Consider the following 25,086-nt stretch of genomic DNA (forward strand, 5'->3'; position numbering starts at 1 on the left):
TCCTCCGCTAGCATATTGACGAAGCATACTGCTACTTCCGCAAACTCGTTGATGTCAACTGTGCATGTTCTGAACATGTCCCAGTCGACGTTGTTGAGTGCGTCCTGTAGCGTAGCTTCTGATTGGGCAGGCCACCGTTTTACCTCCCTCGTGGTTACCTCTTCCCCCCGTATGTTTTGTTTATACTGGGGAATGAGGAAGATGGCGTTGTGGTCAGACTTCCCAAAAGCCGGGTGTGAGACAGCTTTGTAGCCCTGCTTGTATGGCGTGTAGCAGTGATCCAAAATTCGATCCCCCTTCGTTGGACACGAGACATGCTGGTAAAAGTTTGGCATGACTTGTCTGAGGTTCGCTTTATTAAAGTCTCCTGCTACAATGAGGGCTGCGCCCGGGTCCTTGTTTTGAAGCGAAATCAGCACATCATGTAATTCGGACAAAGCCATACCTGTGTCCGCTTGGGGTGGGATGTAGACCACCGTGGCGATGACCGAGGTGAACTCATGGGGCAGATAGAAAGGGCGGCACTTAATGCTCAGGAACTCCAGATGTGGCGAGCAGCCGCTGGAAAGCCCGGCATCACACCACTTTCTGTTTACCATGAAACACACTCCTCCACCTTTGGTTTTGTTCGACTCTGCCGTTCTGTCCACGCGGAGCACAAAGAATGAATCCGACGGAGTTACGGCCTGGTCCGGCACGGTGGGGGTCAGCCATGTCTCCGTGAAGCACAGAATGTTGCAGTCCCTCATGTCACGTTGGAAGGTGACTATTGCTCTTAGATCATCGAGCTTGTTCTCCATGGATTGGCCAGTAGGATACTGGGCAGTGGTGCGCGACGCGCCTGCTGTCTCAGTTTGTTCCTAATGCCAGCGCGTTTCCCCCGGCGCTTCTTTGTTCTACGCCTCGGATGAGTGGCCAGTCCTTTGTTGTTCTCCGCGCCGCGTAGAATCTCTGGCGGCCAGGATGGGTCGGGTTTAAAAGTGTCCAAGATTAGATGTGCAACCTTGTCACCAATATTTACAAGTGATCTGCCATCGTATACTATAAGACTAGAGGATTTTGGGATGTAAACCAGAGCAAAAAATAAGTAAAAAACAAGAAAAGTGGATAGTCGGAGCGTCTGGACGTGGCCGCGCCATCTTGGTTGGAGTGAGCTCATACCTGAGCCTCAACTCTCGCGGCCCGGTACCAATCGACTCACGGACTGGTACCGGTCCGAGGCCCTGGGGTTGGGGACCACTGCTTTAGATGTTTGAGGTCTTCATCATTCCTTTCTTAAATGGATCCCAGCCACCTTAGAGAGGAAACTTATTTTTATTGCTTGTATCTGCAACACTATTCTTCAGAGCACTAGCTACAGAGCTTGCCCAAAGGTGTGGGTAAAGTGCTTTCTGGCTCAGCTCTCTCTTTACCGCAGTGGTCAATTGCAACACCAGAGCAACCAGTCTGCCAATCCTGCTCCTCCTCTTCTTTTATGAGCAAAACCATAAGATACTTCAAATCACTCGCTTGGGAAGGCAACTATCCCCCAACCCAAAGGGTCCTTTTTTGGCAGAGAACCATGGCCTTAGACTTGGAGGTGCTCAAGATGTTTGAATGACACCAAGAAAATTACTTTCAATTCTACAATTGAATCTGAGGTTTTACAAAATGGACACCCCCCACCGTGTGGATACTTCTTTAAGACACTCTGGTTCGCCCGGCCATACCCCACAGCTCACGTATAAAACAGCTGTGCAGACGTGACACCGGTGATCATTTGATCTCCACTTGTGTTGTGTGTTTGTGAGTGCCTTGAGAGTGCTGTATGTATGTGCATCCATCAGGAACCTGTTTTGGCAGCCTCCGTGGGCGCTGCCTCTCCTCTGGTATTCCCCGGTATTCCCCTGATATTCCCTGGTATTTCCTTGGTATGCCCTGTTATCCCTTAGCTTGCCCTTATCTTTCCCCTTGGTTGGTCTCCCCTCCCTGGCTTATCGCCTTGAAAAATAGTCTTATGTGCCAGTCGGACCACGCTGTGCGGCTGCCGGCTAGCGAGTAGCTCGGCTACGGTGAGCAAACACAGCAGGGAACACGGCCTCAGCGTTCAAGCATACGCTGTCGCCTGGGCACTGTGCAGCTCGGCTGCGATGTATGTAAACACAGAAGGGATATGGCTTCAGTGTTCCAAGCATTCGCTGTCGGCCTGCTTAACACTGTGGGAAAACACGAAATTAAGTGGCGAACCATCCTACCTTTATGAATATTAGCTAGAAGCATACTTTAAAGGCTACAATTAAGTGGCAAATCATCCTACCTCTGTTAATAAGAGCTAGAAACATGGTCTGACAGATAAAATGAAGTGCCAAACCATGCTACCTTTGTGACTGTTACCTACAAGCATACTTTAACGGGTAAAATGAAGTGGCAAACCGTCCAGTACGTTGGCCCTGAGAGGCCAAACGGACTGCAACTTCAGAAAACACTTGCAAAAAGAAAAATGCTGCAAAAAGGAAAACGCTGCAAAAAGAAAGACGCTGCACTGCAACTTCAAGAAAAACGCTGCACTGCAAAAAGAAAAATGCTGCAAAAAGAAAAACGCTGCAAAAAGAAAAGCGCTGCAAAAGCACACAAAGCACAACGGAAATAGGAAAAAAGACAACGGAAATGTTCCTGGGGAGACAATAACCCGACGGACCAGTTGCACGAACCAAAACATGCTAACCAGTGCGCTAGGACTGGGACACACTTCAAAGAAGTGGAGGAGAGGTAAATGTGTTGTAATCTCATGATTCTAATAATACTACAGATATGTTTGCAGTGTTTGGGAGTAACGAAATACATGTAACACTGTCACGTATTTAAAATACGAGTAACTGTATTCCGTTAAAGTTACTGTGTAAATAGGTGGTATTCAGAATACAGTTTTTTTGTTGAAATAAATAGATTACACATCATTATTTTCCTATTTCGTATGTTAGGCTATGCCCTCTCTATTTTTTGTTAATTCCACTCTGGTGGAAACCCAAACAAAACAAGCATTAAGAGGCTCTAATGCCTGTGTCTCAGTTTCGCGGCCCATGCCACCTCTACTTGCGACAGTATAATGACATGACAAAATATTTTCAATAATTATTGTTCAAAAAATTATTTAATATTAAGGCAATAGGCAGAGTATTACAGGCATAGCGATAAAGGATGTGCCCTCATGTAGTCATGTATTTTTCTAAACGCTCTGGAACAGCATCCTTCACTCTTCTTCTCATTCATGTGCTACAATGAGACCAGGCTGACAGCTGATCTTCTTGAGAACATCTTCCATGTGCAATTTGGTCCACCTGGCAGCTCTAGGCATCAAGAGGAGACGAGTACTAAGCTACTGGCAAGACTATCTGCTTTCTGTAGAAGGTATTAAATTTGGTTGAAAATGTTGAAATGAGTACATTTATGTCAGCAAAGTGTAATGGCACCTTTTTCCTGTTTATTATCATTAGAAATAACTTTTATTCTCTTTACATTTTCAGAGAGAAATGGAAGTCTGTCTCTTGAAGACATCCTTATGTTTGCAACTGGACTGAGAGAAATTCCTCCTGCAGCAATTCAGCCAAAGCCACAACTTCTTTTCCAGACCACTTCACGCTTCCTTGTAGTAGATGTCTGTGCAAATACTATCAAAATCCCAGTGCTACACAGTTATGAGGACTTCCAAGAAGCCATAGATTATGGCATCCAGAACTCTCCTGGGTTTGGGCTTCCCTAAGGTCCAAGTCCTTTTGCTTTTAAGCCACATTTATGGTTTTAGCAAACAGTTGAAGTTTGTGATTTTAAACTCTGAAATTTTTTTTCTAATAATTTATAATTTGTGTAAATCACATAAAGTTTAATGCATCGCAGAAAGTTCAATCAGGTTTTGGAATTTCAAAAGCATAGTATCATAGTGGGACAGTTGAACAAGTTAGACATATTTCACTGTATTAAGAAATTGCCAATGTAACAAAATAAAACATTTCTGAAGTATTCTAATGTACTGAGACACGCTAGTATAATAACACAGGGTAAAAAAAATCTGATAAATTCAGTTAAAAGGCTTTATTTAATCAAACACTTCTGTGTTTGATTACATTTTTTTGTAAGATATGCAAGTTGTTCTTGGAGTTAAAAAAGAAATAGGAAAAACCCACATAAATACAGGTCTCGCTGAATGCTTTTGTAAACCTTTGTTTGTAAAACAGATCTCCAAATTAATCAACGTGTTTGTTACAACACCTAATTAAAAGGAACAAGTTATTTTGTACAGTATGGTCTTTTGATTTCTTCAGGTCGAAAGCGTACACACTGAAAAGTTGACGGTAGTGAAACTATTTATATAAAAACTATGGTACTATTTTTTTCAATACTCATTAAAGTTGGTTTGTGACAATTAGTGTCAGTGGTAATTGTACCCACATCTAGCAGATGATTTTACATTGACTTCTAAAGTCCAGTCATATTTTTGAGTGTTATATAATTTTCAACTGCAGTAGTCCAGTTGACTGGTCGAGGGAGCTCACTCTGTCTTTCCAAGTTTGTGAAATGAACCTGGAGATTGTCGTCCCCACATAGACTGTACTGAGCAGGTAGAATGTCATCAAACTGGTGCAGGATGTCTTGAGGCACTTGGAATCCACACTCTCTTCCACCATACCTTAGGTCAGTCAGAAAAATGAACAAATTCAGTCACTTCTCCAGGTACTATCCTTCAAGGTTACAGCAAAAGCGCAAAGTCAATCTTATAATTAAAAGTCAGTTCTGGAAATTGTGATTTTAAAGAATCTTAATTATGCATATATCTACATTTGTCATTTTTAGCCAAGATGTGATCCAAAGTTAAAATATGATTGTCTAACTTTTTTTTTTTTGGAAAAAAAAATAAAAATAAAACGTATGTGCATGAAGTCAGAGAACAGAACTAATGGCAAAACACAAGTGGCAGCTTTAATTTCTATTCAGCAAAAAGGTGAAAACAACAAAAAATACTATTCAATTGCAAAAGTGTGTGTAATACCTGCTGTGAGTAACAGTTAGGGCAAATTGTTAAACCTAAATGGCATACTGCTTACTTAACTCAAGTGGTTAGGTCAAGAAAGAAAAGAGTGCACATAAGGGATGGACTGTTCCTGAACCATTTTATAAATGAACAACAGGTTTAATAACAGCAAGCTGGACAGGTATCCTGCACATACAATACACTATACTGAGGAAGAAAAATTTTAGTAAAACTATGAAATAAAATACATGGACTAAATACATACCTATGAGGCAGGTGATACATGGCTTCTGGTTTACCAGATGGACAACAAGATTGGCGCACAGGTCGGATGGTGTGAGTGTTCCAGAGATCTCTGTACTCGTCAAGCTCTTTTTGCAAGACATTGAGGAAGACATATCGTAGAAGGCATTTATGTTCATGACTGCCGTTGAAAAGATGCCTCTCCCTCAGGTCACTGAAGAGTTCAATCCAGAACTGAGTTCTAATGGTGGAATGACAAGGCATATAAAATTTAATAACACAAGTAATTCAATGTAATTGTCCTCTTTTAAAAAAAAGTCGTAATCTTAAGAATATTGAAATGTGCGCAATTTCGTTCAAAGAAAAGCTTATTCACATGTTCTGAAGTGTTTCATCAATGCACTGCAGGAAAAAAAAGCAACTTCACACAAATAACAAAATTTAACAAAATGATTAATCCTTCTGTTATTCCTACATTTGGCGGTTGAACTTAAGAAAAGTTGTAATATACAGGTCTGTCCATATAAATGTACTATTTTGTTTCTCCATGAACACTGAAGCTGTTATCACTTGTTAGATACCACACAGAAATCCAAAAGCTAGTGAAAACATCAGTATTTTTTTTTTGGCACACAAAGTCGAAGAAATGTCTGAAACGAATGACCTCCTCTAACAAATTTCTGTCATGTTGGATCAATGTTCTTATATTACTCATATTACAGTTCTCAAATTTGAAGAAACCCTTGTTCTTTTATTTATGACTCCCTACAGGTAAACTATTTGATCTAGATGTTAGTTTGGTACTACGTAGGCACACAAATTTGAATACATTTTACTCAGTTTTAAATACATCAATCTTTACTGATGCCATTGCCTCTAGGATTCATAATAATTTATTAAAATGTTGAATGTCAGTTTGTTTGTTGTTTTTTATAGTTCCTTTTTAGGACTTTTGTGGAATGTCTGAGTAGGATTTTCTTTTTGAGTGAGTTGTTTTAATACAAACAAATGTCACTGGTATACCAAACCATTTATTATATTTTTTGAAGCAGTTGTGCATCACATGAGAAAAATGTGTAGGTGACTATGTTTTTCTTTGTTTGTGACTGTAATTTAATATTTGAGTATAAAACCCCACCCACAAAAAAAAGTATATCGCTGACCACGAAACACCTTCAGAACCATTCAATTTTAGTTTCAGAATATATTTTAAAAGCCATGTACCTTTGCTTTCTGAACGAAGACCACCAACTTTCAATCCGTTGATTTGTAGTTGAGGTACCATACATATGACTGTGGGCTCCTGCAAGTTCATCTCCATGGTCTGATCTTAAAGCACAGTGAATGGCTGCCATTGTGCCATTTTCTGTGCCACAGTCTGTACGAAGGCATGCTTGGAAGTTGACCAAACCGTGACAAGCACTCCATATAATATTTTGCAATGATACCTGGGTCATTATTTGAGCTGCCACAGCTGAGCCACATAACTTTCCTTGAAAATCCATCGACACATGCACTAATAGAAACACCAAAGGGCTTCAGCTTATCGTAACCATCCACATGCCACACTTGATTTGGTCCTTCTGAAAAATATCCTCTTCGAACAAACCTGCGTTTACAGCGACGCTTAACACCATATGGATCTAGTCTTGAGAGTATGTGCATTACATCATTTCTTTTAACTTTCAGATTATACTTTTGTCGCAGTGTCTGATACATGGATCTGTAACCCAGAAGCTGACCTGAGCCTCTCAGCTCTTGTGTAACAGTGGAAATGACAATGTCAGTGGGAGTAAAGTCTGTCCTTCTAGTCATTCCAGCATCTTTTAGCCTCCTCTTTAATGTTCTCAGACTCATACAAATATTATGCTTGTTTTCAAGAAAATCCAGGATCACTTCATATGTATGGCCCTCAGAGAAATACTTATTGATGATGTCTGTGACTGAGACTGGGCCTAAGGTTGAAGAGAAAACATGAAAAGATAATTACGACCGCAGGAATCCACAAATGCACTTAATAAGTGTTTTTAAAAAAAATACCACATCTGAAACAAGTCTCAATAAACATGACTCAAGTATTTAATCTTCTTGGTGTGTGCTTAAATAAAGGCCAGCAAAAGCTCAAAGAACATGGACCAGGATTCAGGACTTATCACTCTCATTAAGACCTCTATGCTGACAACTCAAAATGAGCAAAATTAGAGAAGTTAGAAGAATTTCGTCACTGTGTACATATGCCCTATTAAGTCATAAACTAGTTTTTAAAATTATGCCGTAGAACCGGTGGCAGGCTTAAACCAGAATACAGTTCTTAGTACCTACCAGTTCATGCCTTTGCATTTGTTCTCGAGTTTAAAAAAGCTTCATTTCTAAGGCTACATTAAACATTATCTTTGTTAGAATTATCTTTGAATATATATTCCAGATATCTGTAGTATTATTAGAATCATGAGATTACAAGATATTTACCTCTCCTCCACTTCTTTGAAGTGTCTCCCAGTCCTAGCGCACTGGTTAGCATGTTTTGGTTCGTGCAACTGGTCCGTCGGGTTATTGTCTCCCCAGGAACATTTCCGTTGTCTTTTTTCCTATTTCCGTTGTGCTTTGTGTGCTTTTGCAGCGCTTTTCTTTTTGCAGCGTTTTTCTTTTTGCAGTGCAGCGTTTTTCTTGAAATTGCAGTGCAGCGTCTTTCTTTTTGTAGCGTTTTTCTTTTTGCAGTGCAGCGTTTTTCTTGAAGTTGCAGTGCAGCGTCTTTCTTTTTGCAGCGTTTTCCTTTTTGCAGCATTTTTCTTTTTGCAAGTGTTTTCTGAAGTTGCAGTCCGTTTGGCCTCTCAGGGCTCATATTCATAAAGCCTTATGAATATGAGCTACAAGCATACTCTGATGGGCAAAGTTAAGTGGCAAACCATCATACCTACTTAAATTTATGCTGGAATTACTCTGTGACTGCAGAAATGTGCATACACTACCTACGGTAGGACGTTTTCCTAAAGTATGATGGTTTGGCAGAACACCGGCTTACCGTTAGCCAGCCGGCGTTTAGCATTCCAGCCTGTTAGCCTGTCTGGCATATAGGCCGCAGCTCGCGGGTTAACCCGGCCAGCAGGGCTCCGCTCGTAGTTCGGCTACATTGGGGAAAGGTGTCAGAGTTCCAAGCATACACGTTCACCTGTCAGCACTGTGACGCAGAAGCAAATAAACGGTGGAAGGGGAATTCCGGTTGCGGCTAGTGCCGGCTACCTGTTAGCACTTCCTGGTTAGCGTGTGGCCCCGCCCCCTTGCTTGGTAGCAGAAGTATGGCAGCCCACACATCCCAAACATGTCTGTGTATGGCATTTTTGCCTTTTGACGATAGGAACGAGCAGTGTTGCTGTGCCTGGGCGAAAAGGGAAAAATAAATAACTACATGATAGCAGCCCATAGCATGCTGGCTAGAGAAGCTGACACTTGCACGGACTGCTTTGTTGCCAACACGAACTAGGCAGACCGTGCTTGGTTTTCTGAAAGCATTTAACTGGCCCACCCCTCCCCCATCTCATGCCTCCAAAAAATGCCTGCCACTGCTGTGGACACCAGATAGGCAGGCCATGGGCTGGGTCCCCTCCCACACCTGTTGCTGATTCACTGCTGGCCCCTCCCACAGCATCCCTCCCATGGCTCCACCTCTGTGAGGCCTGGGCCGGTGTTGGTTGACTATCAGGTGGTGGATGTTGAAGAAGCTTCCATCCTCTCCTCCGGTGTTGCCGCCCTGTCCCTGGGCTGCCCCTTGCTGGTCCCCGTGCACAGTGTCGGGTGAGATGGGTCCCTTCAGCTCTTGATTGAAGCATCACAGGTGTGGGAACTAGCCCTTCCTGCGGTCCTGTCTAGTAGAGTGGACCTCAAGGTTGATGTCACACAGCCTCACCGCCTCCCATCTCAGGTGCCGTTGCTGCCTGATTGGTCTGGTGGCAGGCGATTGAGTGCCATTCCTCCCTTCGGGCCTTCCCTGGGCAGGGTGGCATGCCCTAACAGGGGCGTAAGGGTTACTTATGCCCTGATGGCGGCCATATTGTCACTCCCTCTGTAGGGATGAAGCTTGACATGTCAACTGCAGGCAGTCTGGGGACACGGAGAGCCCTCCCCCATCCTGTGCCTCTCAGGCTAAAGTGAGGATGATGGCTGCATGGCCCCGCCTCTGTGAGGCCTGGGCTGGTGGAGGTTGATTATCGTGAGGTGGATGTTGAAGAAACTTCTATCCCCTCTGGCTGCCACTGGAGTGGGGCCCGGACGGGTGAACCCATGTCTGGGTCGCCTGATTCCGGGCCCCTCCCACAGCATTCCCTCCCATGGCCCCGCCTCTGTGAGCCCTGGGCTGGTGGATGTTGATTGTCAGGAGGTTGATGTTTATGACGCTTGGCTCGGGTCAGACGACCAGGGTTGCCTGATGGAACTGCCTGTCTACCCTGGGGCCACCTCGCTGTGCTGAGGGGCCTATGCAGGCGTGTGGAGATGGCCGTGTTCAGGTGAGGCGGGGAGGACTCGGAGCCTGGGCTCAGCTGTCCTCAAGCCGCCCTCCTCCCTCCTGACATCCTTTGAATTGGGCTTAGTGGCCAGCACTGCTGCAGGCTGCGTTCCCCTGGCATATTGCCCACGCTTCGCCGGTTTATACACCAGTTATGCCTCGCTGACGCCTCGGCCAGCGGTTAACAATTCTCCAGCCTGCAGCGCTGGCTCTCTGTCTGGCAGATTGCCCAAATGTTGCAGGTCTACGTGGCTGGCAGGGCCTGCTCAGTGAGCTGACACCCTCGGTGAGTCACCTCCCTGGCTGCACTGCAGCTGCAGGCTGTCTTCCCTTGGCGTGTTGCCCGCATTCACAGCTTGCGCGCCAGTTGGACCTCACTGCGGCGAGTGAGCATTCTCCAGCCTATTTTAGCCGGGTTCTTTCTGGCATATCAGCTGCTGCAGCTACTGGCTGTGTTCCCCTGGCGTATTGCCCGCATTCGCCGGTTTACTCCCCAGCTGGACCTCGCAGTGTCTGATTCTTCAGCTGGCGAGTGAGTGTTCTCCAGCCTGGAGCATTGTGCATGAGTGTCTCGTTCTCAAAGTTCACTCTTGTTGCTCCCCTGTCTGCGGACAGTGCTAGCGACCGCTTGGCCCCTGGGTGGACCTTCGGGTTAAGTCCCCGCTTGGCCTTCAGCGGGCTAGACTGCCAGGGGGCAGTTTGATCTGTCTGATACATCAGCCAGCAAGTGAGTGTTCTCCAGCATGCAGCGCTGGCTCTCTGTCTAGTGCATTGCCCCTGTGTCGCGGGTCACATGGCCACCAGGTGCCCGCTCAGTGAGCTGACACTTCCCAACTGACCGCAAGTGTCTCGTCAGGCCCACTCTTGCTGGCCCCCTGGTTGCGTACAGCGCAGAGTGTCTGCTATACCCTGGTGATGAACCTTGGGTTGCTCCCCTCTTGGGCCCTCAGTGGCCTGAGCCACCAGCCCCTCCCCTGTCGTGGATGGTGCAGGTCGGCCGCTCTGCTCCTGGGACAGGCCCTGGGCCTTAACCTACCTCGGCCATCCATTGAGTGGCCGAGCTGCTGCGGCAGGCTCTCTTTCCCTGGCACTGTGTCACTGCCTAGTGCTAGGCGGGGATCTGTTATGACTCGGCTTCTCCAGCAGGCGGCTTCGACTTCCCGTCTGGAGCATTGTCCGCATATCGCGGGTTCCTGTCTCGGCGATAGCCAGCTGCTGTGCTTGAGTGGCTTGGTAGGCTGTGCTCCCCTGGCGTATTGCTCACGTTCGCTGGCTTACACGCCAGGCGGACCTCGCTGTGACGAGTGAGACTTCTGCAGCCTAGTGTAGCCATTGTTCTGTCTGGCGTGTTGCCCGCAGTGCGCGGTTCACACGACCAGCGGGTGGGGCAGCTTCTCGGCTCTGACTCCAGCAGCAGTGCGTATTGCCCATGCTTCCCCGGTTTACGCGCCAGCCGGACCTCGCTGTGTCTGATGGTCAGCCAGCGAGTGAGTGTTTTTTCAGCCTGTAGCGCCAGGCTCCCTGCAGGCGGTTTGCCGGTTATACGGTAGCTGTACCTCGCTGTGTCTGATACACCAGCCAGTGAGTGTGTTGCGTTCCAGCCTGTGGCGCCAGCTTTGCATGAGTGTCTCGTCCCTGAGTTCACTCTTGCGGCTCCCCTGTCTACGGATGGATGCTTGGCCCTGGGGCGACCTGCGACTCGTGTCCCTGGCTTGGCCCTCCGCTCTGGCAGCTGCTGTGTTCCCCTGCCGTGTTGCCTGCATTCGCCGGCTTACGTGCCAGTCGGACCTTGCTGTGTCTGATATGTCAGCCAGCGAGTGTGTGTTCTCCAGCTTCTTTAGCCAGTCTCTTCTGGGATATGAGCTCCTGTGGCTGCAGGCTGTGTTCCCCAGCGTCTAACCCTAACCCTTTGTGTCTGACCTCGAGTGTCTCGTTTACGAGTTCACTCTTGAGGCTTCACTTCGCCGGCCGTCGGACCTTGCTGTGGCGAGTGAGAGTTCTCCAGCCTGTAGCGCCGACTCTCTTGGTTCTCTTCGAGAGAGATTATCTCTCCACCATCAGGCCGCACGGAAATGCGTTCCGATCAAATTATTACCGGTGTCACGTCTGCACAGCTGCTTTATATGTGAGCTGTGGGGCGTGGCCAGGCGAGACGGACTGTCTTAAAGAAGTATCCACACGCCACGGTGCATGGTTCAAGTGCACTGCAGACCATTTCCTGTGTATCATTCCTCCTCAGTCACTCTGCAATCCCATCTGTGTCCCTAAATTGGATAAGTGGAAGAAGATGGATGGATGGAAGTTCCACAGGTTTTGTTAGTTGTCTAAAATTCTAAAGCAGTTACATGAGGGTGTTTTAGCCTACTATAGACCAGTTTTCAGCATTTCTTTCAAAAATTGAATTATTGATTTGATCATTGATACAGGAACGGCTCTAATTGAAGCTTTTAATCAGGATTTAGACTTCATCATAGCACATCAATCCACCTGAAGGTGGAAGCAATCCCATTCAGCTTGTCCTGCAGCAGAACTGGGCTAATGATATTAAAAGCTGAACTGTAGACCACAAAAAGTAGCTTGGCACAAGTTCCTGCACAGTCCAAATGTTGGATGAAGTGCAGTGCATTGATAGCACTTTCTGTTACAGCTCTGTAATAAAGGGATAATAGTAGGGTAACAAGGAAGAAATAAGAACATAATAATGTTCTTACCCATGGTAGTTTCTATGTAACAAGCAGGAAACAGAGCTACAAAATACAAAACTTCTTGTTTCCATTTGATAAGACATTAATAACCTATTAATGCTAACTTAAAAAACTGACCATTACCTGGAAAATTTATCTGGTAGTTTCTATGTAATAAGCAGGAAACAGCTGCAAAATGCAAAACAGATTGTTTCTATGTAATAACCTATTAATAACCAGGTGATAACCTTTTAAAACACACTTAAAGAATTGTAATGAGTACCACAAAACACCTGTGGCGGTTTTCGGTAATAAGCAGGAATTTAAAACTATTGTCATGATGGGTAAAGTAAAGTAAAAGTAAGTAAAATTTTATTGATAAAATTTCAAGATAAAAATCACAAAGTGCTTGCTCATAGGGGGGTCATATGGATCATAAGGGAAGCATGAAAAATGTAAACAGAATTGGTAGAACTCCATAACTGACCATAGTGTGTGAAGAGGACTCTTCATTTTCATGGAAAAACTGGAGCCTATTAGATAGATATGATGCAAACCACTGCAGCGCAGTACGTGTAATACCTACAGCGTGCTCTAATCGCTCTAATAGAATATTATGGTCAACAGTATCGAACGCTGAAATGAGGTCTAGCAGGACAAGCACAGAGATAAGTCCACTGCCAGAGGCCATAAGAAGATCATTTGTAACTAGCGATGGGTATCGTTTAGGTTTTATCCGATACCGGTGCCAAACCGGTACTTTTGAAACAGTGCCGGTGCTTAAATGGTGCTCGAAGCGGTGCTTAAACAATGGAAAACACAAACTTTGTCCTAAAACCTCTCATGTTTAGCTGTTCTCTTTTTTGTAAAAAGATAACAATGTTAGCCTTTTCTTCAGCTATAGGCCATATATGGTTTCACTCTATCCAACAAGAAGACAGCCGCATGTAACTACGACGGTGTTTGCTAGTTCACCTTACGTGCATTAATGTAATAACGTGGTTAGCCTACTCAACGTAAATTACACACGAACAACATTAAGCTACTCACCCAGAGAAGAACGGCTGCTGCTGCCATCATCATCTGTCATCATTTCTGCCACAATGGCAGGGCTAGGGGCCAGGACTCTACTCTTTGGGTTCTTGGGGGATGTTGCTAACTCTGGGTCCGATAACAGGCACCACACCTGCAGTAGATGTGCACGGTGTGAGGTCTCGCAGCAAGCTATCAAATACGGTGCATTTCTAGTCTTTTAAAAAACGCTATGCATCGCCAGGTGTTTCATCAGAATCGAGGTGTTACCTCCTTTGCACAGTATCACAGTATCACCTTAAAGCACTTGTTGCAGGCTGCTGAGTTTGCATCTTTTGCTGTGAAGTACAGCCAGACTTTGACCGCTTCGCCTTGGGCATTTTTAATCTGTAGCTCTGCTCTAAAAGAACATACGTACCTGGGCCCGCCTACTATCCTCGGAAAGGTAAAATGATTGGCTACAATCCAAAGTGTATGACATCTCAGGAAAAAAAAAAAGCACCGAAATAAAGCACCGAAATGTGCGCTGCTTTTCGGTCTGGTTACTACCGTTTATGTCAGATACCGGTACCCATCCCTATTTGTAACTTTCACTAAAGGTTATCTCCCATCATCCGTTCTTACCACCTTCTACCGAGGGACTATCAAGAGCGTCCTGAGCAGTTGCATCACTGTCTGGTATGGTAACTGTAGCGTATCGGATCGCAATACCCTACAATGGATAATGAGAGCAGCTGAGAAGATCGTTGGAGCCTTTCTTCCCTCCATCATAGACATTTATAGCACCCACTCCTTCTGCAAAGCCACCAACACTGTGGAGGACCCCACACACCCCTCACACACACTCTTCACCCTGCTGCCTTCTGGAAAGAGGTACCAGACCATCCGGGCCCTCACTGCCAGACGATGGAACAGTTTGTTCCCCCAAGCCATCAGACTCCTGAACACTCAGTGCCTGGACTGAAACACACGCACAACTTCATACACGTCACTACCAAGCACTCGTCTGCAGTATCTCACACACACACACACACACACACACACACACACACACACACACACACACACACACACACACACACACACACACACTTACAGACACCAAGTTACTTTTGAACAATACTCAGCATTTTGGCCTGTGGTACACAGCAGATTTTTAAAGATAGGTTTATCATATTTCAGATTGAAGCATTAAATAATGCCAGGGCTTCTTTGAGCAGTTTTGTAGGAATGGGGTCTAACAGACATGTTGATGGTTTGGAGGAAGTAATTACTGAAATTAACTCAGAAAGATCAATTGGAGAAAAAGAGTCTAACTTAACATCAATGGTACTAAGAGTAGCTGTAGATAATATTACATCTGTGGGATGATTATTGGTAATTCTTTCTCTAATGATAAAAATGTTATTTGTGAAGAAGTTCATGAAGTCATTACTAGTTAACGTTAAAGGGATGGTTGGCTCAACAGAGCTCTGACTGTTTGTCAGCCTGGCTACAGAGCTGAAGAGAAACCTGGGGTTGTTCTTATTTTCTTCAATCAGTGATGAATAGTAAGATGTTCTGACTTTGCGGAGGGCTTTCTTATAAAACAACAAACTATTTCTCCAGGCTAAATGATGATCCTCTAAATTTGTGACACGCCATTTCCTCTCCAGCTTACGAGTCATCTGCTTTAGGCTATGTGTTTGAGAATTATACCACGGAGTGAAGTGCTTCTGATTTGAGCTTTTAGTTTTCACCAGAGCTACAGTATCCAGAGTCGTGCGAAGTGACAAGATGATCGACCTCTGTTGGAGTAGCGTTCAGATAGCTGCTCTGCTCTGTGTTGGTACAGGGCATTGAAGATGATAACAGTGGGTGGATTATATTCTTAAACTTAGTTACAGCGCTTTCAGAAAGACATCTACTTTGATAAAGTCTACTCTCCACCGCTGTGTAATCAATTATTGTAAATGTAAATGTTATCAGGAAATGATCAGACAGGAGAGGGTTTTCAGGAAACACTGTTAAATGTTCAGTTTCTATGCCATATGTTAAAACAAGATCTAGAGTGTGATTAAAGTGGTGGGTGGGTTCTTTTACATTTTGAGAGAAACCAATTGAGTCTAATAACAGATTAAATGCCATGTTGAGGCTGTCGTTTTTAGCATCTACATGGATGTTAAAATCAGCCACAATAATTATTTTATCTGAGCTGAGCAGAGAAAAAGAAATCAGACAGAAACTCTGTGTAAGGCCCAGGTGGACGATAAATGATAACAAGTACAGCTGGGGTGGACGAGGCTAAGCATCAGGCTTTCAAATGAATTAAAATTCTGTCTGGGTCTTTCGTTGATTAATAGGCTCGTGTGAAAAATTGCTGCCACACCGCCCTCTCGGCCTGTGCTTCGTGATTTCTGGTAGTTAGAATGACTCAGGGGTGTTGATTCATTTAAACTAACATAATCATCCTGCTGCAACCAGGTTTCTGTAAGGCAGAGTAAATCAATTTGTTGATCAATTATTAAGTCATGTACTAACAGAGACTTGGAGGAGAGAGACCTAATATTTAATAATCCACATTTCACTGTTTTACTCTTTGGTTCAGATGTGGATACTGTATTGTTCTTTCTTTGTAATTGTTTATGTTTAAGTTGTTTGTTGCTGGTTTTTAGTTTGTTATTTGTCTGTTTGGGAGCTGACTCAGTCTCTACGGAGATGGGGTTGGGGGGGTAGCAGGAGGAGAGAAGCTGCAGAGAGGCGTGTAAGACTGCAACTCTGCTTCCTGGTCCCAACTCTGGATAGTCATATTTTGGGGGGTTTAATAAATTTGTCCATATTTCTAGAAATGAGAGCTGCTCCATCCAAAGTGGGATGGATGCCGTCTCTCCTAACAAGACCAGGTTTCCTCCAGAAGGTTTGCCAATTATCTATGATGTCAGTGTGTGTGTGTGTGTGTGTGTGTGTGTGTGTGTGTGTTATTGGGGCATTAACCTGTAGACTGTCCTCTCACAAATTCACACTTGTTGCAGACTCTGTCATGATGCTTTCTCTTGTTTTCCTCCTCCACTGCTGTCTGGGCATTATCTATGTGTATGTCTCTTTGCATTACAGTCAAAAAATAAATAAAGTCCCCAGGAGCATCTTCCTTGGAGGGCTCAACCCGGGGTAGCGGTCATGGCCTATTAAGGGCTCTGTTGGCTCTTAGGTGACGGTTTCCTCGTGGCTGCGTGCAGCGGGGCTAAGGGAGGGTCTGTGCTGACGGACGTGGGTTACTGACCTGGCAGCCTGGCTGCCCCTGGGTGGGTCCGGGACGGGCGTGGGGTTCTGGAGGTGCTCCGTCTCTGGGCTGGGGCCCTGGCTGGGCCTTGGGGGCTTGGGTCCTGGTTGGTGTGTTGCCGGGGTTGTGGGCGGGTGGGTGTATGGGGGCCCAGCCCTGAGGAAGATCTCAGCCTGGGCGTCTATTGTCTTGTGTAGTCTGGAAGATGAGTGGATGATGGGGTGGGTGTAGTTTTCTCTGTGGTGGGGTCGGGTGGGCTGTCCCGGGCTCTGTGGGGCCAGGCGGCACTGCCGAACTGGGCCCCGGTCCGGATGGGCCTGGGCCCCCTTTCCCTGGTGGGTTGCAGAGTAAGGGGGTGCCTACTGGGGTCAGTGGGGGTGCTGACCCTTCCTGGTCACTTGCCCCTCCCTTCCTCCCTCCCCATCTCCAGCTGCCTCCCTCTTCCCGCTCCACCATAACCACCCACACATGCAGGGCCTTGGGGTAGAGGTGTGTCACCAGGGTGCAGGGGAGGCTACCCCCCCCTGTCCCCTTCTGGCTGCCTCTGCCTCAATTTTATCCCACAACTTAGACATTCACATTACTCACACTCTCATTACACATACATATAGGATCTTGGGGGTGGGCACGCTACACGGAATCCAAAAGGCCATCAGGGTGTACACCCCACCCCTGGCGTCGTTGCCCACCTCTCAATTTTAAATACACTTAGACATTGAGGGCTAGCAGGAGGGGCTATGCGCTTACCTGCTGCTCTCTGGCAGGTAGCTCCAAGCCCTCCTGGGTTTAAATGCACCTTAGAACACACATGCATCAACACTACATATGAGCGGGTGGAGGGAGGTTTGGAGTCTTCTCACACTCTCGTTCTCTGCGGCCTGTTGGAGTGGGGGGTCTGGGAGGAGGAGTTGGCCGTCAGATTGGGGTCTGGAGTGTGGGGCCTCCCTGCTGCTGCGGAGTCGGGGCGGTCTGCTTCTCCCCACCACAGGGAAAAGGGTAACACTACCTGGGTCTGGGTGCAGTTCCCCCCTCCAGGGGCAAGGGTACCTAGACCCGGGGCTTAGAGTACGCTTGGGGAGTGTGATCGTGTGTACAGCGTCTCTTTATGTCTGTCTCCACGTTGGTTGAGTGTGGAGTAAGTGCATATGAGAGCATGAGGGTGGGAATGGATGTTTGCATATGTGTGTGCCTGTATGTCTGTGTCTATATGTCAGGTTGGGTATCAGACGCCACCTCTCTGGGGACATCTCAGGCCCTCCAAGGTTTGGAGGCCTATCTCCCCCCACCACCACTTCCCCTGCCGGTGGCAGACGCCCTCAGACATCGGTGCGTTGGTGGTTCTTTGTGTCCGGGGATGGGCGTCCAGGTACACACCGGCTCACTCCTTGGTGGCTGCTTGTTGGGGGCTGGAGCCTGGGGCTCGCTCGGGCCACTTCGGGGGTGGGGTGCCCTCGGCCTCTCGGCCTGGGGCTCGGTCACTCAGGCACAGCTGGCTGCCGGCGGAGCTCACGGGCGCGTCACTGCAACCCCCCCTGGCTTCTGCTCCGCGGCTGCTGGGTGAGCCCTCATCTGGGACTCTCCTCAGCTCTTTCTGGGACAGTGGCGCGGCTGCCCCTCTGTTGGTCTTCCTTGGTCTCTTGTGTTCTGGGGGCCTCTGGATGTCTGGAGTTTTGATCTCCTCCATACCTGCTTCATGCCCTGGAGGACGGGGCTGTGGCTCCCCCACACCCTCTATCAGATCATTACATGAAGGAACCTTTTAAATACAAGCGCATCCATGCTCACAGGTGTACACACGGGTGCTCACACCCACAAACTACAACATTTTTGGCTCCTACCTCAAAGCACACTGTGTTCTGTTGATCTTATGTGCTGCACAATAATGTTTAATATTTAGTATTTACTGTTATATTCCTATAGATCATCATGATGTTGTTTATTATGTTGCTCTTTTTTTTCTTCTGCTTGTTTTCTCTTTTTTCTTTCTCAACAGGTGATTGATAGATGTATTTTTTGTTTGCTTATTTTGTTGGTTTTTGTTTTTTGGCCTTTATCCCCGTCCCTCTTCCCCGCTGTTTTTCTTTCCCTCTTTCTTTTTCCCCAGCCAAATCTGTCCCGTATTTAGCAGGTTATAATAAAATAAAATAAAATAAACAATAAAAGGTGAATCAAATAGACCATTACGGCAAGGCTGGGATGGTCCATTTGGTAAAGTAAATTCGTTGGGCATCTTTCTTCGCCTTTAGACAATAATTCTGATGGCAAAAGAGCCAAACGGGACAGGCAAAAATAAATAAATAAATAGATAAAGTTCCTAACAAGCTCACACTCTGATGGCCACAATTCTCAGTTTGTTTCTAAATCTTGTAATGGGTGAAATCAGTCTTCTCCTTCGCAGTTTATTACAGGCAGAGTCAAAACATATACCAAGGCTACAAACACATTTGGAAAAGATGGTTGCAGGTTATGTTTCAACAAAATTTGTAGCATTGGACAATTTGGGTCATTTCATCAGCTAACTTCTGATCTAAATCAGATGGGTATGAAGCACACAGTCCATCAGCAAGTTCATATCTTGAGCCTCTATTTCTAGTAGAATCTTAAACTTTTCATCGGCGCTGCGGTATGTAGTCAACCTGCTTTCACTTTGTGCTTTGTAGATTATCTGCAAACACTTTTTGCGTCTTTCTCTGCTAAGGTTCATCTTTGTTTGAAAGGCACACACTGGGCCTTTCAAACAAATATCTTTGAAAGTGGTGACGAACAGCAGATAATTGATCCGTGTCCCTTTTAGAAACACACATACAATTAAACACAGACTGCTGTGAACCTCTAAACATGTCAGTGTAACAACAGAACGTACTCATATGCTTCTGTGTTCAGCTCTGGGAGTAGAGGCAAGCCAAACACTGTTCAGTAAAAGTATTTGGACTTTTTTTGTAATAAAAACTCCTCAAAGTCCACTGATTCAAACATAACTGAACACTAATTTCTACGTGAACTGCATGTGGGTTTAATCTGAGCCTATGCAATAAATAAATAATAATAAATTCACTGATGGCTCAGACCTGACTGAGTTCCTACATTACCTTCATGTTCAAATGCATCTACTCACCATTATTATTAAGTATCCACCAGGTGTCAGCATTAACCTAAACAGAAATGATTGAAGCCCTCGTCCTGAGTCCAACCCCAACACTGAAGATGATTTATAATTGTAACTTTATTTGCTGCTTACAGAACACAAATACACATTTAAATGAATACATGAATAAACATAATTTATTCAACAATTAAATAGGTTGATTTTGTGGTGTGTAGTGTCTGTAATTATAATACTCTAGGCCAGGGGTCAGCAACCTTTAACACCCAAAGAGCCATTTGGACCCAGTTTGAACGGAAAAGAAAACACTGGGAGCCACAAATACTTTTTGACATGTAAAATGAAGATAACACTGTATATATAGTTTTTTACCTTTATCCTTTGTATAAGCAACTATAGTGTGTTGCTTATAAAATCCATGAAGTGCTACAGAGAAAATTATGTTTTATTGAAGTAATGAACACATTTTGAACTTCTTGAAAAAATTATAACAAAAAGGAAACAGTCCGAGTTGAAGGTCTCCTTCAAATGAAGGAAAAAGCTGAACTTAATTATCCATGTAGCAAACAAAAAATGCGGTGAGCCGTCATCCTTATATTGCCTTTGGACTTGTAGAGCATGTAGCGGAGCCTTGACCTGAATTTTAAAAATAAATTGGAAAACAGCAAATATGTCACTAAACAATGAAAAATACATATTTGCAAAATATCTGCATCATTATTTATTTGACCTGGTTAATGGGACTTCTGCTCCTGAACCTGCGTCTGCAAATCGGGGCGTTGCAAAGTCACTTTCATTTACGCAGGACTGTAAGCTGTCGTCTGTGAGGCGTGAGCTGTGTTTGTTTGTAACATAGTTCATGGTGGAGAATAGCTGCTCACATACGTGTGTGGATTTGAAGATCGACAGGACTCCAAATGCATATTTCTTCATGTTTATGTGTCGGGGATGGCATTCCATATTTCCAACACGAGTTTGTCCAGTCTTGGAAGGTTCTCCGCATCACTCCATTTGTGATTCTGAACAAGAGTGGCCTTCTGATGGGCAACATCTTCAAGATCCTCTGTCAAGCGTTTGAATTCGGACACCCTCATATCTTTATCAGCTATGTCAGCCAGCTCCAGCTCCAGATCAGGTTGACTTACACCTGAAAATCCAGTCACATTTAACAGGGATGGATCGATGTTCGGGGAGTGACGGGGAAGGATAATGTGGGTTTTTCCTCTCTGAATTCGTGGAATTATTTCCCAAATAATTGTGGTAATTGCAGACTGCAAATGCTCTGAATTGATTACCTTGTAAGCTTGTTTGAACTCCCTTAAAGAGGGGAAGTGAAACAGTGTGCCTCTCTGTGAATCTCTGGTTAAAACTGTCAGTTTGCACTCAAACGCTAACACCTCCTCCAGCATGTGTAACACTGTGCCTCCTCTCCCCTGAAGAGTTGTATTCAGCTTCTTCAGGTTCGCTGTAATGTCCACAAAGTGCAGCTCTTTCGCCACTCTGGCTGTTCCAGCTCAGAAAAGTCGAGCCACAAAGCCCCTGTGCCCTCCAGTCATACTAGGTGCCCCATCAGTAGCCACTGACACTAGGTGGCTTGTTTTTATTTCTTTGACTCTTAAACAATCATCACAGTCTCACAGATGTCCTCCCCCCGTGTCTGGCATTTTAGTGCTATCAGCGAAGAGATGTTCTGAAATCTTAATAAATGATTTCTTCATATATTCTCTGTCCGTGAACGACTTCCCACGCCTGACTATTTCCTGAGCGGCCACAAAACTTGCAGCTTCCAGTTTGGATTCAGGAGACAGACACTATCTCTACTTTTAAGATTAGGCTTCAAACTTTGCTTTTTGCTAAAGCATATAGTTAGGGCTGGACCAGGTGACCCTGAATCCTCCCTTAGTTATGCTGCAATAGACGTAGGCTGCCGGGGATTCCCATGATGCACTGAGTTTTTCCTTTCCAGTCACCTTTCTCACTCACTATGTGTTAACAGACCTCTCTGCATTGAATCATATCTGTTATTAACCTCTGTCTCTCTTCCACAGCAGGTCTTTATCCTGTCTTCCTTCCCTCCCCATCTCCAGCTGCCTCCCTCTTCCCGCTCCTCCACAACCACCCACACATGCAGGGCCTTGGAGTGGGGGTATGTCACCAGGGTGCAGAGGAGGCTACCCCCCCCCCCCCTGTCCCCTTCTGGCTGCCTCTGCCTCAATTTTATCCCACAACTTAGACATTCACATTATTCACACTCTCATTACACATACATATAGGATCTTGGGGGTGGGCACAATCACGGAGTCCAAATCACCATCAGGGTGTATACCTCACCCCTGACGTCGTTGCCCACCTCTCAATTTTAAATACACTTAGTCATTGAGGGCTAGCAGGAGGGACTATGCGCTTACCTGCTGCTCCTTGGCAGGTAGCTCCATGCCCTCCTGGGTTTTAATTGCACCTTAGAACACATATGCATCAACACTACAATGAGCGGGTGGAGGGAGGTTTGGAGTCTTCTCCCACCCCCATTCTCTGCGGCCTGCTGGAGCGGGAGGGCTAGTAGGAGGAGTTGGCCGTCCGACTGCGGTCTGGGGTGTGGGGCCTCCCTGCTGCTGCGGAGTCGGGGTGGTCTGCCTCTCCCCACCGCAGGGAAAAGGGTAACACCACCTGGGTCTGGGTGCAATTCCCCCCTCCAGGGGCAAGGGTACCTAGACCCGGTTTGTAGAGTACGCTTGGGGAGTGTGATTGTGTGTACAGCGTCTCTTTATGTCTGTCTCCACGTTGGTTGAGTGTGGAGTGAGTGCATATGAGAGCATGAGGGTGGGAATGGATGTTTGTGTCTGTGTGTGCCTGTATGTCTGTGTCTATATGTCAGGTTGGGTATCAGACGCCACCTCTCTGGGGACACCTCAGGCCCTCCAAGGTTTGGAGGCCTATCTCCACCCACCACCACTTCCCCTGCCGGTGGCGGACTCCCTCAGGCGTCGGTGTGTTGGTGGTTCTTTGTGTCTGGGGGTGGGCGTCCGGGTACACACCGGCTCACTCCTTGGCGGCCGCTTGTCGGGGCCTGGGGCCTGGGGCTCGCTCGGGCCCCTTTGGAGGTGGGGTGCCCCCGGCCTCTCGGCCTGGGGCTCGGTCACTCAGGCACAGCTGGGGGCCGGCGGAGCTCACGGGTGCGTCACTGCAACTCCCCCTGACTTCTGCTCCGCGGCTGCTGGGCGAGCCCTCATCTGGGACTCTCCTCAGCTCTTACTGGAACAGTGGCGCGGCTGCCCCTCTGTTGGTCTTCCTTGGTCTCTTGTGTTCTGGGGGCCTCTGGATGTCTGGAGTTTTGATCTCCTCCATACCCGCTTCATGCCCTGGAGGACGGGGCTGTGGCCCCCCCACACTCCCTAGCAGATCATTACATGGAGAAACCTTTGGAATGCAAGCATGCTGATCCACACAGGTATGCACACATGGGTATTCACAGACGCGGACTAAAGCTTTCTTGGCTGCTGCCTCAAAGCACACTGTGCGCTGTCTATCTTGCGTGCTGCACAATATCATTTATTATTTAGTAAATATTGATATCTATGACTAGCTAGTTTATTGTGATGGTGCTTTGTTTTCTCTATTATTATGTTACTCTTTGTTGTTTGCTGTCTCCTCTGTTTGTTTTTTTTTGTTTGTTTTTTTTTTTTTTTCTCCATACAGGTGACCCAGGAGTTCTTTTTTTTTTTCTCTCTCTCTTCCCCCCCCTTCTCACCGTCTCTTCTCCCCTTTGGTTTTCTTTCTTTCTCTCCCCCTCTTTCTCTCATTCATTCCCCCTGTCCTATTTATTAAAAAAAAAAAAAAAAAAAAAAAAAAAAAATGACAAAGGATGAACTGAAGCTCTGCCATCACGTAATGTCGCATACTGCTGTTTCTGATGTCATTTAAAAAAAAAAAAAAAAAAAAAAGAAAAGGGAGTTTTTCCTTCCCACTGTCGCCAAAGTGCTTGCTCATAGGGGTCATATGATTGTTTGATTGTTGGTTTTTCTCTGTATCTATGAAGCGCCTTGAGGCAACTTTTGTTGTGATTTGGCGCTATATAAATAAAATTGAATTGAATTGAATTTTGACATTTGACCTTTTATTGTTAGCCAGTCTCTCTCCACAAATTAGGCATACTGGTAGGCCACTCTTGTCAGACGTAAATGCAAATGAATCTGCCCAGGCATCATTAAATGTTCTATTTTCTTCAGATATTTTTCTTTTCTTACATTTCTCCATACTTGGCCTACCCTGGGTTGAAAGTCTTGATAAATGCACGGCGTTTTGGCAGGTACACCGGCTTCCACGTTATGTGACGCATATTTTGATATATAACTTCAATATAACTTTATTTTAATATTTCAAGATCACAATAATCTTCCAGTTTAGAACTACAATTTAAAAAAGTAAAATACACTTCAATTAAATACTTATCATTTATTGTCCCAAGCTACACGGAGCTGCAGTATAAGGATGAAAGAGCCACATGCAACCACTGGTCTATACAGACAATAATCCCCTCACATAAGTGATGAGTACTGCAAAGGCGAATGCAGTAGGTCACCGCTGGGTAGGTGAGCTGGCAGATTTCAGGTTTGATGTCAAATGTCATGCTGGGGAAGGTGAACCGAGACTCATTCTCTCGGTTTCCACTTGACATTGACACCTACTTCACAAAGTGTACTGAAGAGCTGACGAGAGAGGCCATTCAGGCTACATGGGAGGGTTGTGAGTCTGCAAAGAGACAAGATGCTGCATATGTCGCTGCCTTGTGAACATGTCACCATTGCAGCCTGTCACAGTGACCTGGTAAAATCCCAAAGGAAGGATCCCTCTATCAGTACTTATCAAACTGAAAGAAACAAAATCAGTAATAACGAATGATGGCAGAAGGAGAGCCAGTGGCTCTGTGAGAAAGCTTATGCACGAGTGGGGAAAGCTTCATATGGAAAATCCGCTGCAACATCATACAGCGGCTCAGCGAAGGCAGCTTGTGCTGCCAGCACAATATCGTTTCCTAGTGCTTAAGGAGAAGCCACTCTTAAGAGCATCTGCAGGCAAAGAGCAGCTGGAAAGAGCATCTGCCTCAGATAGTACATGCATACAACTGCACCAGGCATGAGGCAACAGGCTTTTCATCCCACTACCTCATGTTTGGTCGACACCCCCATCTCCTAGTAGACTTAATTTTTGGCCTGTTAGCCAGAGATGGGACTGAAACACCTCAGAGCTATGCAAAAAAGT

At 45.8% G+C, this 25,086-nt stretch overlaps 3 long non-coding RNA genes across 4 annotated transcripts in view; 1 reads left to right on the forward strand and 2 right to left on the reverse strand.

Annotated features, from left to right (window-relative positions):
* The window catches only part of LOC146662905 (uncharacterized), a 413,626-nt gene that overhangs the window by 311,493 nt on the left and 77,047 nt on the right, over window positions 1-25,086 (reverse strand). The window contains exon 3 of one of the 2 annotated variants that reach the window (XR_014912959.1): window positions 21,904-22,494. The exons of the other annotated variant lie outside the window; for it this stretch is intronic. This is a non-coding gene — a long non-coding RNA (uncharacterized LOC146662905). Of the gene's footprint in view, window positions 1-21,903; window positions 22,495-25,086 lie in introns of those variants that run through there. 2 annotated transcript variants of the gene reach the window in all.
* LOC146662907 (uncharacterized) lies at window positions 3,229-4,273 on the forward strand. The gene is made up of 2 exons (XR_014912954.1): window positions 3,229-3,387; window positions 3,504-4,273. It is a non-coding gene; the product is annotated as an uncharacterized LOC146662907 (long non-coding RNA).
* Window positions 4,168-8,530, reverse strand: LOC146662908 (uncharacterized). The gene is made up of 4 exons (XR_014912953.1): window positions 7,718-8,530; window positions 6,473-7,203; window positions 5,271-5,489; window positions 4,168-4,663 (listed from the first exon to the last, which is right to left on the reverse strand). It is a non-coding gene; the product is annotated as an uncharacterized LOC146662908 (long non-coding RNA).

This window comes from Rhamphochromis longiceps, linkage group LG8 (assembly GCF_057381845.1).
Source record: "Rhamphochromis longiceps isolate RC_006_pf linkage group LG8, R_longiceps_female_GT1.1, whole genome shotgun sequence".
Lineage (NCBI taxonomy): Eukaryota > Metazoa > Chordata > Actinopteri > Cichliformes > Cichlidae > Rhamphochromis > Rhamphochromis longiceps.